The following is a 12,077-nucleotide window of genomic DNA, read 5'->3' on the forward strand; positions in this document are numbered from 1 at the left end:
TTTACCAGAATATTTCTGCAAAGACCCTCTTTTCCATATCAGGTCACTTTCATAGGCACTGGGGAGGAGGCCTTCAAGATATCTTTTAGGAAAACATATTTCAGCCCGTATCAAGCAGTTTTATTTATTCTTTACCCTGATTTTGATGAATCCAAATCCAAAAAAACTGTCCCAAGTTTTTCTAAAATACTATCAAATTTAAGTTAAAGGGCTTCGTGTCTTGAATTTATGACCTCTTCATTTGAAAAAAATAATTTCCATCTTTAATTGGTTCAAATTATGAAAGGCTTTAAATGCTTTGCATTTGCTTGAAGCTGATTAATGGGTAAATTTGTAAACCATGCTTGTTTTTTAATTAGCCAGGGTTAATTAATGTTTACTGCACTTGGAAGATGAAAAGACATGTGTAAATGCATCATAATGTGAATCATTTTTTAATTTGTTGCTGAAGCTTAAAATATATTCAAATAAAGATTGCTTACATCACACTAAAAAAAGAAAAACTGTTGGAACACACAGCTTGGGAGTTAGTATAGAGAGTTAGTATAGAGGGCTTAGTATAGTAAGTTAGTATAGAGGGCTCTAAATATGGGAGTTAGTATAGAGGGCTCTAAATGTTAAAATGAATGAATTACATATTATCGAAGATGACCATTTTCTAATATTATATATTCAGAAATAGGTCGTTACATTTTTAAATCTGATTACATAAAGAATAGAAATCTCAGACCAAACTGATAACTTCTCATAAAATGTGTCTTTTTTTTTTAAAAAAGATTTTATTTATTTATTTGACAGAGAGAGACACAACAAGAAAGGGAACACAAGGTGGGGGGAGGGTAGGGGAAGGAGAAGCAGGCTCCCCGCTGAGCAGGGGGCTCGATGTGCAGCTCAATCCCAGGATCCTGGATCATGACCTGAGCTGAAGGCAGATGCTTACCCCACTGAGCCTCCTAGGTGCCCCAAAATGTGTCCTCTTTTGAGGTAAAGTCTGTTTTTTGTTTTCGTTCTTTTTACTTCTGAGTTGAGACTTTTTCAGAGCACAGTGGAGGAAAGGTTTAATCCTTCTGAGGTGAAAATAACATTTTTTTTTTTTTAAGAGAGGTGGAGATTGGGGGAGAGGGGCAAAGGGAGAGAGAGAGAGAGAGAAAGAATCTTAAACAGGCTCCCCACACAGCACAGAACCTGATGTGGGGCTCAATCTCACAACACTGAGATCGTGACCTGAGCTGAAATGAGTTGAACACTTACGCAACTGAGCCACCCAGATGCCCTGAAAATAACATGGGGGTTTTTGGTTTTGTTTTTTTGTTTTTTTGGTTTCTTTTTTTTTTTTTATTTGACACAGAGAGAGAGATCACCAGTAGGCAGAGAGGCAGGTGGGGGGGGTGGAGGGGGAGCAGGCCTCCCACTGAGCAGAGAGCCCGACGAGGGGCTCAATCCCAGGACCCTGAGAGCACGACCCGAGCCAACGTCAGAGGCTTAACTCACCCAGGTGCCCCCCTGAAAATAACATTTTTAAGTGATTTTTTTTGAAGAAAAGGAAATTACTAGAATTCCATGTAAATTTTCAACAGGAAAAGCCTCAGGGCCTTGGGGCTGGGTCTAGGAAGTGTGGAGATTAGAAAACGTTTAAGAAGGAAATAGCAGGGCAAAGTTTCCCTAGTAGGGCTGCGCGCTGCATGTCATGGAAAGTGGTTATCTCAGGCAGTGAAAAGGGCTGTCCGTTCTTGGTGGGAAAGTGACCATCTAGGGTTATTTCCCAACACGCTCAATAAATACACCTTCTAACCCCAGGATTCATGGCTCACTAGGTAACTTGAAGTCAGAGCTGGCTTTTAGGGACACCACTCCCATCTCACTTCGTCATTGTCTAAAAGGAGACCATATCCAAAATTAAATTAGCAAAAAAGTTGGGTCTGCTTTATATTTCATCTCCCACACAATTCTCTTTGTTCTTTGCAGAATAAAAAGGTAAGGTTGATTTTTTTTTTTTTTTTTTAAGTATCTCGTGGATGTTGATATGGAAGTGATGTAAGCCGGGGGAAAGACCCATAACCCTCTATTTAGGTAAGAAATAGGTAGCTCCCTGTAGTTCTTAACAATAGCTACCCACCTGAGGCTACTGTCAAGCACTCCAGCTCAACACTGTAAAGGACTTTTAGCTGGAATGTGGTACTTCATTGTGGGTGGCATGTTTATATACACACACACGAAAAAATCTTTTTGGGGAGTCTGGTATGGGCTTTTCCCCCAAAACACCTAAAAAATTCTGGTAGAATCTGGAAAAGTTCCATTTTGCTATCATGCTTCCCCTTGGACTCTGTCAGCATGGACATGAACTCTGCAGGTTCCTCTTTCAAGTGGTCATGACATGCTGGCACATCGCAAACATGTCTGAGGAGAAGTTGTCTTTCTCCCCTGTATTTGCTCTTCTGAGAGACACAGCTCCAGTCAAGAATAAAAATATTAGGCAAGCCGTTAACGTCTGTCTTCGGTTCAGGTCATGATCACCGGGTCCTGGGATCGAGCCCTGCATCAGGCTTCCTGATCAGCAAGGAGTCTGTGTCTCTCTGTCTCTCTGTCTCTCTCTCTGTCTCTCTCCCCACCCCCACTCCCTGCCTTGCTCTGCCCCTCCCAACCCTCATTCTTCCTCTCTCTCAAATAAATAAAATCCTTAAGAAAAAAAAAGGAATAAAAATATGAACAGCTCCCCAGTAGCTCCTCTGCTCTGTCCTAGTCACCCCCTCCCCCTCCCGCCACCATCAAAATAGCATCGTTCCGCCTCGTGTCACTTCCTTAAAAGTCTTCTTGGGTTTTATCATTCCGGTGTGCAGCCTGCCCCAGTTTTTAAGGTTGACATGTCTCTCAAGTGTCTTATACTCCCCAGGTGTCCCGTCCATGCCTTTCTTTTCTTTACAGTTTACCTGTGAATGAACTGCAGGCACCAGCAGAGCCTATGGAATTCCCGTATTCTGGATTTTGTGAATCGTATACACCTAGTCAGCGTGTTCCCCTCCTCTCTTTGTTCCACAGACCAAAACCCCTGGCTTCTGTCTAAGCCGCTTCCTTTATACTTGCCTTATGCCAGAAAAGCCCCAGCTTTGGGGCAGCAGCCCATTCTTCTTCCCTCGGGATGTGCGCTTGAATCTCCCAGGACAGCGGTCTGTCTTCCGGAGCGACACCACTCAGTCTCCAGCCAGAAAATCCACGCTTGTTTCTTTCTCGCTCTGTCTGTCCTCCTCCCATAGCACTTTGGTGCCCATCTTCCCTCTAGGCTCTGAGCTCTGAGCAAGAAGAAATGGGTTTAGTTTTTTCCTGGGGGGGCCTGGAAGAGGATAGGATTGCTAAATAGGTAGATAAATGAATGAGCTCATTAATTAATGATAAAATGTTTTTATTTTTCTGGGCTTCAGATGATTCCTTCAAGCGAGTTCTTTCAGCTCCTTCTCTCCTCTGCACGGTTAATGCTTCCCTAAGACAGACACTTTCCATCTGTCTCCCAAGTCCCAGATGCCAGACATTTTCCAGCTCCAGGCTTGGTTTCCCCATACATTGTTGAGTGATCATTCGCGTCAGCTAATCAGAAGAGGAAGGGCCATTGCTGTTCTAGAAATGCTTAGTACGGAGCGAGTTTTGTGTTAAAGAAAACATAAATAGGTCAGTGTGCAGAAAGAGCATACAGAACTGATGCGAGCTTTTCTGATCTGCATAAACACTCATGTCAAATGAGTTATCTTGTGTACAATCCTGATGTACTGTCCACAGGGACGTGATTCCTCCCTCATCATGAGGGGTGTGTGTGTATTTGCACTGATCTTATCCATACATCTTTAGGCTCTTTGAGTGAAATTAACTCTTAATGAATATTAAAAATCATACTTCTACTACGAGCTAACCTGCTTACTTTACAGCCTTATAAATAACATCAAGAAAGTATTTACCAGGTATGAGTCAATTAGCGTGCACGTTCTTCAGCGTACAGCAGAAAATGATAGCTGGCTCTTGAGAGGGACGCCGTGTCCCATTCCCTTGGTCCGCCCCCAGGATATCTCTTACCCAGTCGAGAAAGGCTTCTCTCACAAGTCTGAGAAAGGGTGCTGATCAGACAGGATCACCACCTACACTGTGCAGGTTGGATAAGACATGGTCATAGGAGCATCCTTCAGATTCCCTCTCCTGTGTCCAACAGAGAGTTCAGTGACAAACCTTGTGCCCTATACGTGACTCCCTCCCCAAAGAAAGCATCACGTGGGCTCATAAGGGTCTGGCCTTTATCAGAAGTAAAGGTGATGTTTTCTTCTCTACTTGTTCCCTCTTAATTGGTTCTGAGCTCAGATGGAAAAAAGGGGATGTTATGGGTGGCTGCCCAGAATACCCCAACACCAGCAGCGAAGGCTCCAGGCGAGTATGAGCTCACACTGCATGCAGTTGCCAGAAAGACTTGGCCTTTATAAAAATGCAAGAGCAGTAAAACTGTCATTTCAGTATCTTTTTCAAAATATAACCTTTCTTGTTTTACTCCCTTGTCCTCACTAAAAGCATTAGCAGTTTTTTAAAAAAAATGAAATGGGGTGCTAACCCTGATAGAGCAAACCTAGGCTTTATTTCATTTTTCTTATTTGCTCCAGATCTGAGAACTTAGAAGGGAAAACAAACAGAGAGCTGCTCCAGCTCTGCAGAAATGCTTACCGGAAAAGTTGCAAACTACGCACTGGGGAATGAAACCAGAGGGAAATTCATCCCGGTGACTCCATGTCTGTGTCCTCAGACCTGATTGTTCCAATTCCAAGAGCCGCCCCCCCCAACCCTCCAGCACCCTCACACAGTGCTTTCTCGATGACCACAGTCATGAAAATTAGATAATAAAGTGCTGATTGGAGATTTGAAATAATCCTATAAAGAACAAAACTGTTTAAAAAAAGTAAACATGACTCCTGGCTGTCCCGGTGATGGGATTGCGAATGAAGTATCATTTCTTTTGTTTTCTGTGGGGTTTTTTTTACACTGAGTTTCTGTTATTCTTGTAATTACTACCAAATGTCACATTTTTATATGAAAGAGGAAGCACAGTGAAGTTCTCACTTATGCTAGGGGGATTAGGCTCTTTCTATTTATTTATTTTCTAAAGATTTTATGTATTTATTTCAGAGAGAGCAAGAAAGCACAAGCAGGGGGAGAGGCAGAGGGAAAGGGAGAAGCAGACTCCCCACTGAGCAGGGAGCCTGATGTGGGGCTCCATCCCAGAACCCTGAGATCATGACCTGAGCTGAAGGCAGACATTTAACTGACTGAACCACCCAGGCGCCCCTACGCTCTTTTAAAGACAGTTTGAAGAAAAGGTTCTTCATAATCCTAATTACCTTGAAACTCCCTAAGTTAAATAGTAAAAGTACACATCTCTCCGTTATCCCAAAAGAGCCAGTTTTTTTCTCTGGTATGTGAAGAGACAAGTGTTACCTCACCTGAGAATCACATGAAATAATTGATTTATGATTAAGGGAGAGGAGTCATCAAAATGTTCATTCATTTTTATTTTACTTCCAGAGGATATATAGTTGTATCTGCTTATGATAATGGTCAGATACACCTTGTCCCTATATTAATCGACCAGAGGAAACTTCTAGATAGATCCAGGTTAAAGCTGGCACCACAGTCTTGTTTGCCGCAGTGCTAGACTTCTTACTTTAATAGAATTCCAGACTTAAAGGAGAGTTCTGAAAATAGTGCATAAAGCTCCTTTTTTTGAGAGTGACTTACAGATGTATTGGCCCTTTACACCAAAATTCTTCACTGTGTGTTTCCTCAAAACAAACACTTCCTTGCATATGCAAATTATTACCTCCACACAGCATCCTCGAAGAGATTCTCTCCATAATTTGTAAACTGGGTTTGTAGTCTACAGTTTAGAAGATCTTTCCCCTCGGGATTGCTTGGAATGCCAACCACCCAGACCGGCCCAAGATTCCTAAGGTAGTCGGAAATAGGACCACAACGCTGGCACAAAAACTACATGTAAGCATGAAGAAGAAATACTTTAATCTGGTTTTAGATGTCAGGGAGACAGACTGACTTTTATCTCAATTTCTGACCAATGCTGTTGGTAGATCTAAGTTGTCTGAGCTCCGTTGTTTAAAAGTCTAAAGGAAACTTGTCTTCAGTGAAAAGGGACTTCCCTTCGCCCCCTCAGTCTTAGGCTGGACAAGTGATACTTCAGGAAATGTGACTTGGGATCAGGAATATTCTCACAAGTGATACGTAGCCATGTTTGTGTGTCCTCCAGGGACAGTCTGTTGCCATGAATGGACACAGCATGCTTCATTTAAAATCTGTGCCAGAGAATCTGCTGAAGAAACATAAACCCAGATTCAGAGATGAAATCTGGATTTAGAGACTGAGAGAGTCTCAAGATTGATAGTGTGGCTAAAAATGAAGAGAACTGACCCAGTTTTCTGGAGGTCAAAATAAAAACTAGATTTATGGAACAGCATTACTTTGTGATAATATGTCTATAATTTTTTTACCTAGTTGGAAATGTGGCAGCATCCTCTGTGGCTCTTTCTCTCTTGGCTGCTGAGGTATTCTAGTCCCTATACCGTCGATGAGAAGGGGTATTCAGGATAACTAAGTAGACAGTCAGTCTGCTGGTCAACCATTTCCATAGCTCAAAACCTAAAGACATATGCGTTATCCAGTTTGACTCAGAATTGGTGAAACCTCATGACAGTTCACATAGCCATCATATTTATTCCAGTCTTCCAGAGAAGGGGAAATCCAGAGAAGTGGGAGGTAGGTGTCCAGAGGGGAAAGAAACTGTGTTGAGGGTGGACTGTCAAAATGGAGGTGACACATAAGGCCTCCCTTAGAGTAGGGAGCAGTGCATGGTTGTGCATCTGGGGAACCACCTGGCTCTTCTGCCCTGCTCTTCCACCATCAGGAAGCTCTGTGACCTTGGCCCATGGCAAAAGTCTCTGACCTTGGTTCCTTCTTATGGAAAAAAAAGATAACCACTGAATTCATCAGTTTTCCCAATCTGTCAAAAGTAAGAAGAAATAAAATGCTTGTGATGATACATGTGTATATATTTCTATAATGTCAGTCACCAATCAGATAGCCTTGTCAGCCATAAAATAGAATCTTTCGTGGAATAGTGAAAATGTTTGGACTAGGAATCAGCATACTTGGATTTGGATCCCACTTCTCCCACTTGATAACTGGCACTCAACAGGAACGTCACAGTTTGCTCAACTGTCAGTGGAGTAGGAATCCCATAATAAAGGTTGTTGTGGATATCAAGTGAGCTAATGGATTTGAAAAGGCTGCAGAAGTGGAAGGGATCTTTGTACAGGTGATCTCGTGCTTTCAAGATGTCCTAGCATAACACAGTCCTGCTACATGAGTCACACAGATCAAGACATTCCAACCACGTGCTGTAAGCACTTGAAGACCACATATGTTCTCCCCCAAATCAGCATCTTTTTTTTTTTAATTTTTTTTTTTTAATTTTTATTTATTTGACAGAACACAAGTAGGCAGAGAGGCAGGCAGAGAGAGAGGAGGAAGCAGGCTCCCTGCTGAGCAGAGAGCCCGATGCGGGACTCGATCCCAGGACCCTGAGATCATGACCTGAGCCGAAGGCAGCGGCTTAACCCACTGAGCCACCCAGGCGCCCCCAAATCAGCATCTTAAACAGCTTCTGCTCCATTGATACAGTGACATCTGGAGGGCTCAGTCAGTTAAGCATCTAACTCTTTTTTTTTTCCTAATTCCTTATTTGAATTCGATTTAGTTAACATGTAGTATATTGTGAATTTCAGGGGTAGAATTTAGTGATTTATCAGTTGCTCATTCCATCACGTGCCCTCCTTAATGCCCATCGCTCCCTGGCCCCATTCTCCCAGCCACCTTCTCTCCAGCAACCCTCAGTTTGTTTCCTAGAACTCAGTGTCTCTTACGGTTTGCCTCCCTCTCTGTTTTCATCTTATCTTATTTTTCCTTCCCTTCCCATCTGTTCATCTGTTTTGTTTCTTAAATTCCACATATGAATGAAATCTTATGGTATTTGTCTTTCTCTGACTAATTTCACATAGCATAGTACCTTCTAGTTCCATCCACATCATTGCATGACAAGATTTCATTCTTTTTGATGATTGAGTAATATTCCACTGTATATATACAACCTCTTCTTTATCCATTCATCTATCAATGAATATCTTGACCCTTTCCATAGTTTGGCTTTTATGGACATTACTGCTATAAACATTGGGGTACAGGTACCCCTTCGAATCACTATGTTTGTATCCTGTGAGTAAATCCCAAGTAGTGCAGCGGCTAGGTCATAGGGTAGCTCTATTTTTAACTTCTTGAGGAACCTCCATACTGTTTTCCAGAATGGCTGCACCCGCTTGCATTCCCACCAACAGTGTAGGAGGGTTCCCCTTTCTCCACATCCTCACCAACGTCTGTTGTTTCCTGACATATTAATGTTGGCCATTCTGACTGGTGTGAGGTAGTATCTCACTGTGATTTTGGTTTGAATCTCTCTGATGCCAAGTGATACTGAACATTTTTTCATGTGTCGGCCTTTTGTATGTCTTCTTTGGAGAAGTGCCTGTTCGTGTCTTCTACCCATTTTTTGACGTGATTATCTATTTTGTGTGTGTTGAATTTGAGGAGCTCTTTATAGATCTTGGATATCAACCCTTTGTCTGTAGTGTCATTTGCAAATATCTTCTCACATTCCGCGGGTTGCCTCTTTGTTTTGTTAACTGTTTCCTTTGCTGTGCAGAAACTTTTGATCTTGATGACCTCCCAAAAGTCCATTTTTGCCTTTGTTTCCTTTGCCTTTGGAGACATATCTTGAAAGAAGTTGCTGGGGCTGGTGTTGAAGAGGTTGCTGCTTCAGTTCTCCACTAGGATTTTGATGGATTCCTGTCTCACTTTGAGGTTTTTCATCCATTTTTAGTTTATTTTTGTGTATGATGTAAGAGAATGGTCGAATTTCATTCTTCTGTATATAGCTGTCCGGTTTTCCCAGAGCCATTTATTGAAGAGACTGTCTTTTTTCCATTGGATATTTTTCCCTGCTTTGTGAAAGATTAGCTGACCATAGAGTTGAGGGTCCATATCTGAGCTCTCTGTTCTGTTCCATTGGTCAGTATGTCTGTTTTTGTGCCAGTACCCTCCTCTCTTGATGATTGCAGCTTTGTAATACAGCTTGAGGGTCTGACTTTTGATTTCAGCTCAGGTCATGATCTCAGCCTCTTGGGATGGAGCCCCACATTGGGCTCCATGCTTAGCAGGGAGTCTGCTTAAGGATTCTTTCTCTCCCTCTGCCCCTCCCCCAACTCGTGTTCACTCTCTCTCTCTCTCTCCTTTAGAATAAATTAGTCTTAAAAAAAATTCTCCCTCTGCCCCTCTCCTCTTCTCTCCCCTCCCCCAAAAATAAAAATTTTAAACAGCTTCTGCTCCATTGAAATATAACTAACTCCATGCGCAGAAGTAAAATAGTCACAGCTAGAGCTGATCTTCAGTGGGGGGAGCACAACACTGAAGTGTGTCCTCTAGTGCCCTCTACACTTTTAAGTACATGTTTTTTTTCTCAGAGTCTGAACAACACTGACCTGTTTCCTGAACACTTCCCTGCTCTGGCTCCTGTGCCATTTCCTGCCTGACAAATGTTCTGGCAAAAAGGGAAATTCATAACTAGTCTTTTCTTTCCTGTGGCTTTCTGATTCAGAAGCATGGTTGTGCATGAGAGCTTCAAGGCCACAGGGCACGTTGGGTTCTGAGAATGTGACTTTAGGGTGTTTGGGAGTCAGGTTTCCTCTGGCAGGATTATTCTTTGGCCCGGCTCCTCTTTCAGAACACCTTGTTTCGAGACTTGTGGCGTCTGTTATGAAGGTGATGACCGAGACCATTTTTGGCAATGGTTTGTCTGTAACGTGCTTGAGAATCACCTGGGGACCACCACGGTGGCCTGCACATTCTGGTTCCCTAGCTCTGCAGGGGACTTCTACATACGAGAGCACAGCTAACAGGATTCAAAGTGGAGGAACTCTAAGACCATCCATTCAATCTCCTCCAAGTTTATAGATGAGGAATGAGAGCCTCAGGGAGCTTCAGAGACCGTGGCAACATTCAGTATAATGAACCAGCGTGGCGGTTATGTGCTGAGCCATGAATCAGACATGCACAGAACCGTGATTGGGAAATTAAATCTGATCTCATAGGCCTGGTGTGGGCAAAATGCCTAGAATGGATGACAGCAGATTCATAGTGGAGCTTCTTGATCGGGGAAAAATTGCATCCCTTTTATAGCTATTCCCAGTGCAGCTATGGTGGTTGCCGGGAGCAGGGAAAGGAATGTGCTTTGCAAGAGGTGTAACCCTCAGTTCTTTCAGACACAGAAGCAAATATTTATTTAAAAGATACCATTTGTGAAAACAGAAATGGACAGGTCATCATAGAGAAACATTTAAATTGTGATTTCTTCTTTATGTAAAAAAGAGAGGTAAGCATAGGTCATATGAGAATCCCCTTTTAGACAAAGCTGAAAGGAAATTTATGTTTGGGGTGAGGCTACAGATAAATACCTATTTTTCCAGCAGGAACCAGAAGAATTGGAAAATTGGGGAAAAAAAATTATAGCAGTGCAGTTTCAATCCTATAAAGAGAAAAACCAGCAAGCCTAGGAGATCTCAACTGATGCCGGTCTCCAAATCAGACCATTAATAGCTGTGTGTTACAGAGAAAAAGGCTGAGATTTTTCTCCCCACCCCAAACATATCTAAAAGTTAGAAGAAGTGGTTGAGTAATTGTAACTAAAGCTTGTAAAAGAGAACTGATTTAATATTTACAAACTGTATTTTCTCGAAACCTAAAATATGGTTAAAACTTCAGAAGGAGTTTGGCTAGTGGATTAATAACTTAAAGAGGTCTGTGAGACAGATGATCTAGAATTCCTCTGTTTCCCGTTCAGCAACCCTTTTATGGGGCCATTTCTCTCAAACTATCATAGAAGGCTAATGTTTCCACAAAAAAAAACAAATATGCCATTTGAAAATGATATCACTGTTGGAGGACTCTCTTGATGCTGCTTTCTTCAAAGTATGTAAGTTTTTGTTTAAAATGCAGTTAACACATGGTGTGATATTAGCTTCAGGTGTAGAGTACGGGGATTTCATGCTCCTTCATCCCCATCACCTCAGAATATTTTAAATATTTTCTATGATAACTGTATGGTGGGATTTGTTTTTCTCCTAACTATTAATATGCTTAGTATAAATCCTCAACACACTTTTTAAAAGGGCAAGGGGACAAGGTTTGCTGTATGTTTCACATTTGAAACTGAATATCTGTTTAGGCTGTAGGTTAAACATTACCATCACTAAACTCAGTTAAATGTATGCACTTCTTTTTTTTTTCTTTTTTTTTAAAGATTTTATTTATTTGAGAGAGAGAGAAAGAGCATGAACAGGGGAGGGACAGAGGGAGAAGCAGACTCCCTGCTAAGCAGGGAGCCCGACATGGGGCCCTAAGGTCATGACCTGAGCCACAGAGAGACACTTAACCGACTGAGCCACCCAAGCACCCAGATATTTCCACTTCTAACTACAGCACCCAAGTGTGCTGGGTATTATAGAAGAAAATAAATTTAACTTCAGAGATAGTGGCTGTAATTCTGGACAGTAACAAGCAGCTTTTAGAAAGGAAAAAAAAAAAAAAGAGAGTCTTAGGGGAGAAATGAACCTTGTGTCTTGGTTAATACAGGAGCTGGTCAATTTAGATGCTTAAAAGCTTTGGAAATACCAATATATGCCATCAAAGCATTGCAGTAATATATTAAATTAATTTAAATAAACAGGTAATCCATCAGGGGCACTAACATCCTAAATGTGTGGTTTCTGTGCGATGAGTTTTAACCACAGAATTCAAAGATAAAGCCCCACTCAGAAGGAGCACTGAAATAACCATATGTGGCTCTCTGTATATTTTTTTTAATCACAGGCAGAACTGCCTGGTGCCGGTTGTATTTGCCATTGGTAAAATCCTGAGCCCTTAATAATATCAAGATG

The 12,077-nt window shown here is 41.9% G+C and overlaps 1 protein-coding gene across 7 annotated transcripts in view; it reads left to right on the plus strand.

The window, feature by feature from the left end:
• Positions 1-12,077, plus strand: part of LOC101686001 (amyloid beta precursor protein) — a 262,841-nt gene that overhangs the window by 218,191 nt on the left and 32,573 nt on the right. The window lies entirely within an intron of this gene.

Source organism: Mustela putorius, unplaced genomic scaffold (assembly GCF_011764305.1).
Source record: "Mustela putorius furo isolate JIRA1106 unplaced genomic scaffold, ASM1176430v1.1 tig00000832_pilon_pilon_pilon, whole genome shotgun sequence".
NCBI lineage: Eukaryota > Metazoa > Chordata > Mammalia > Carnivora > Mustelidae > Mustela > Mustela putorius.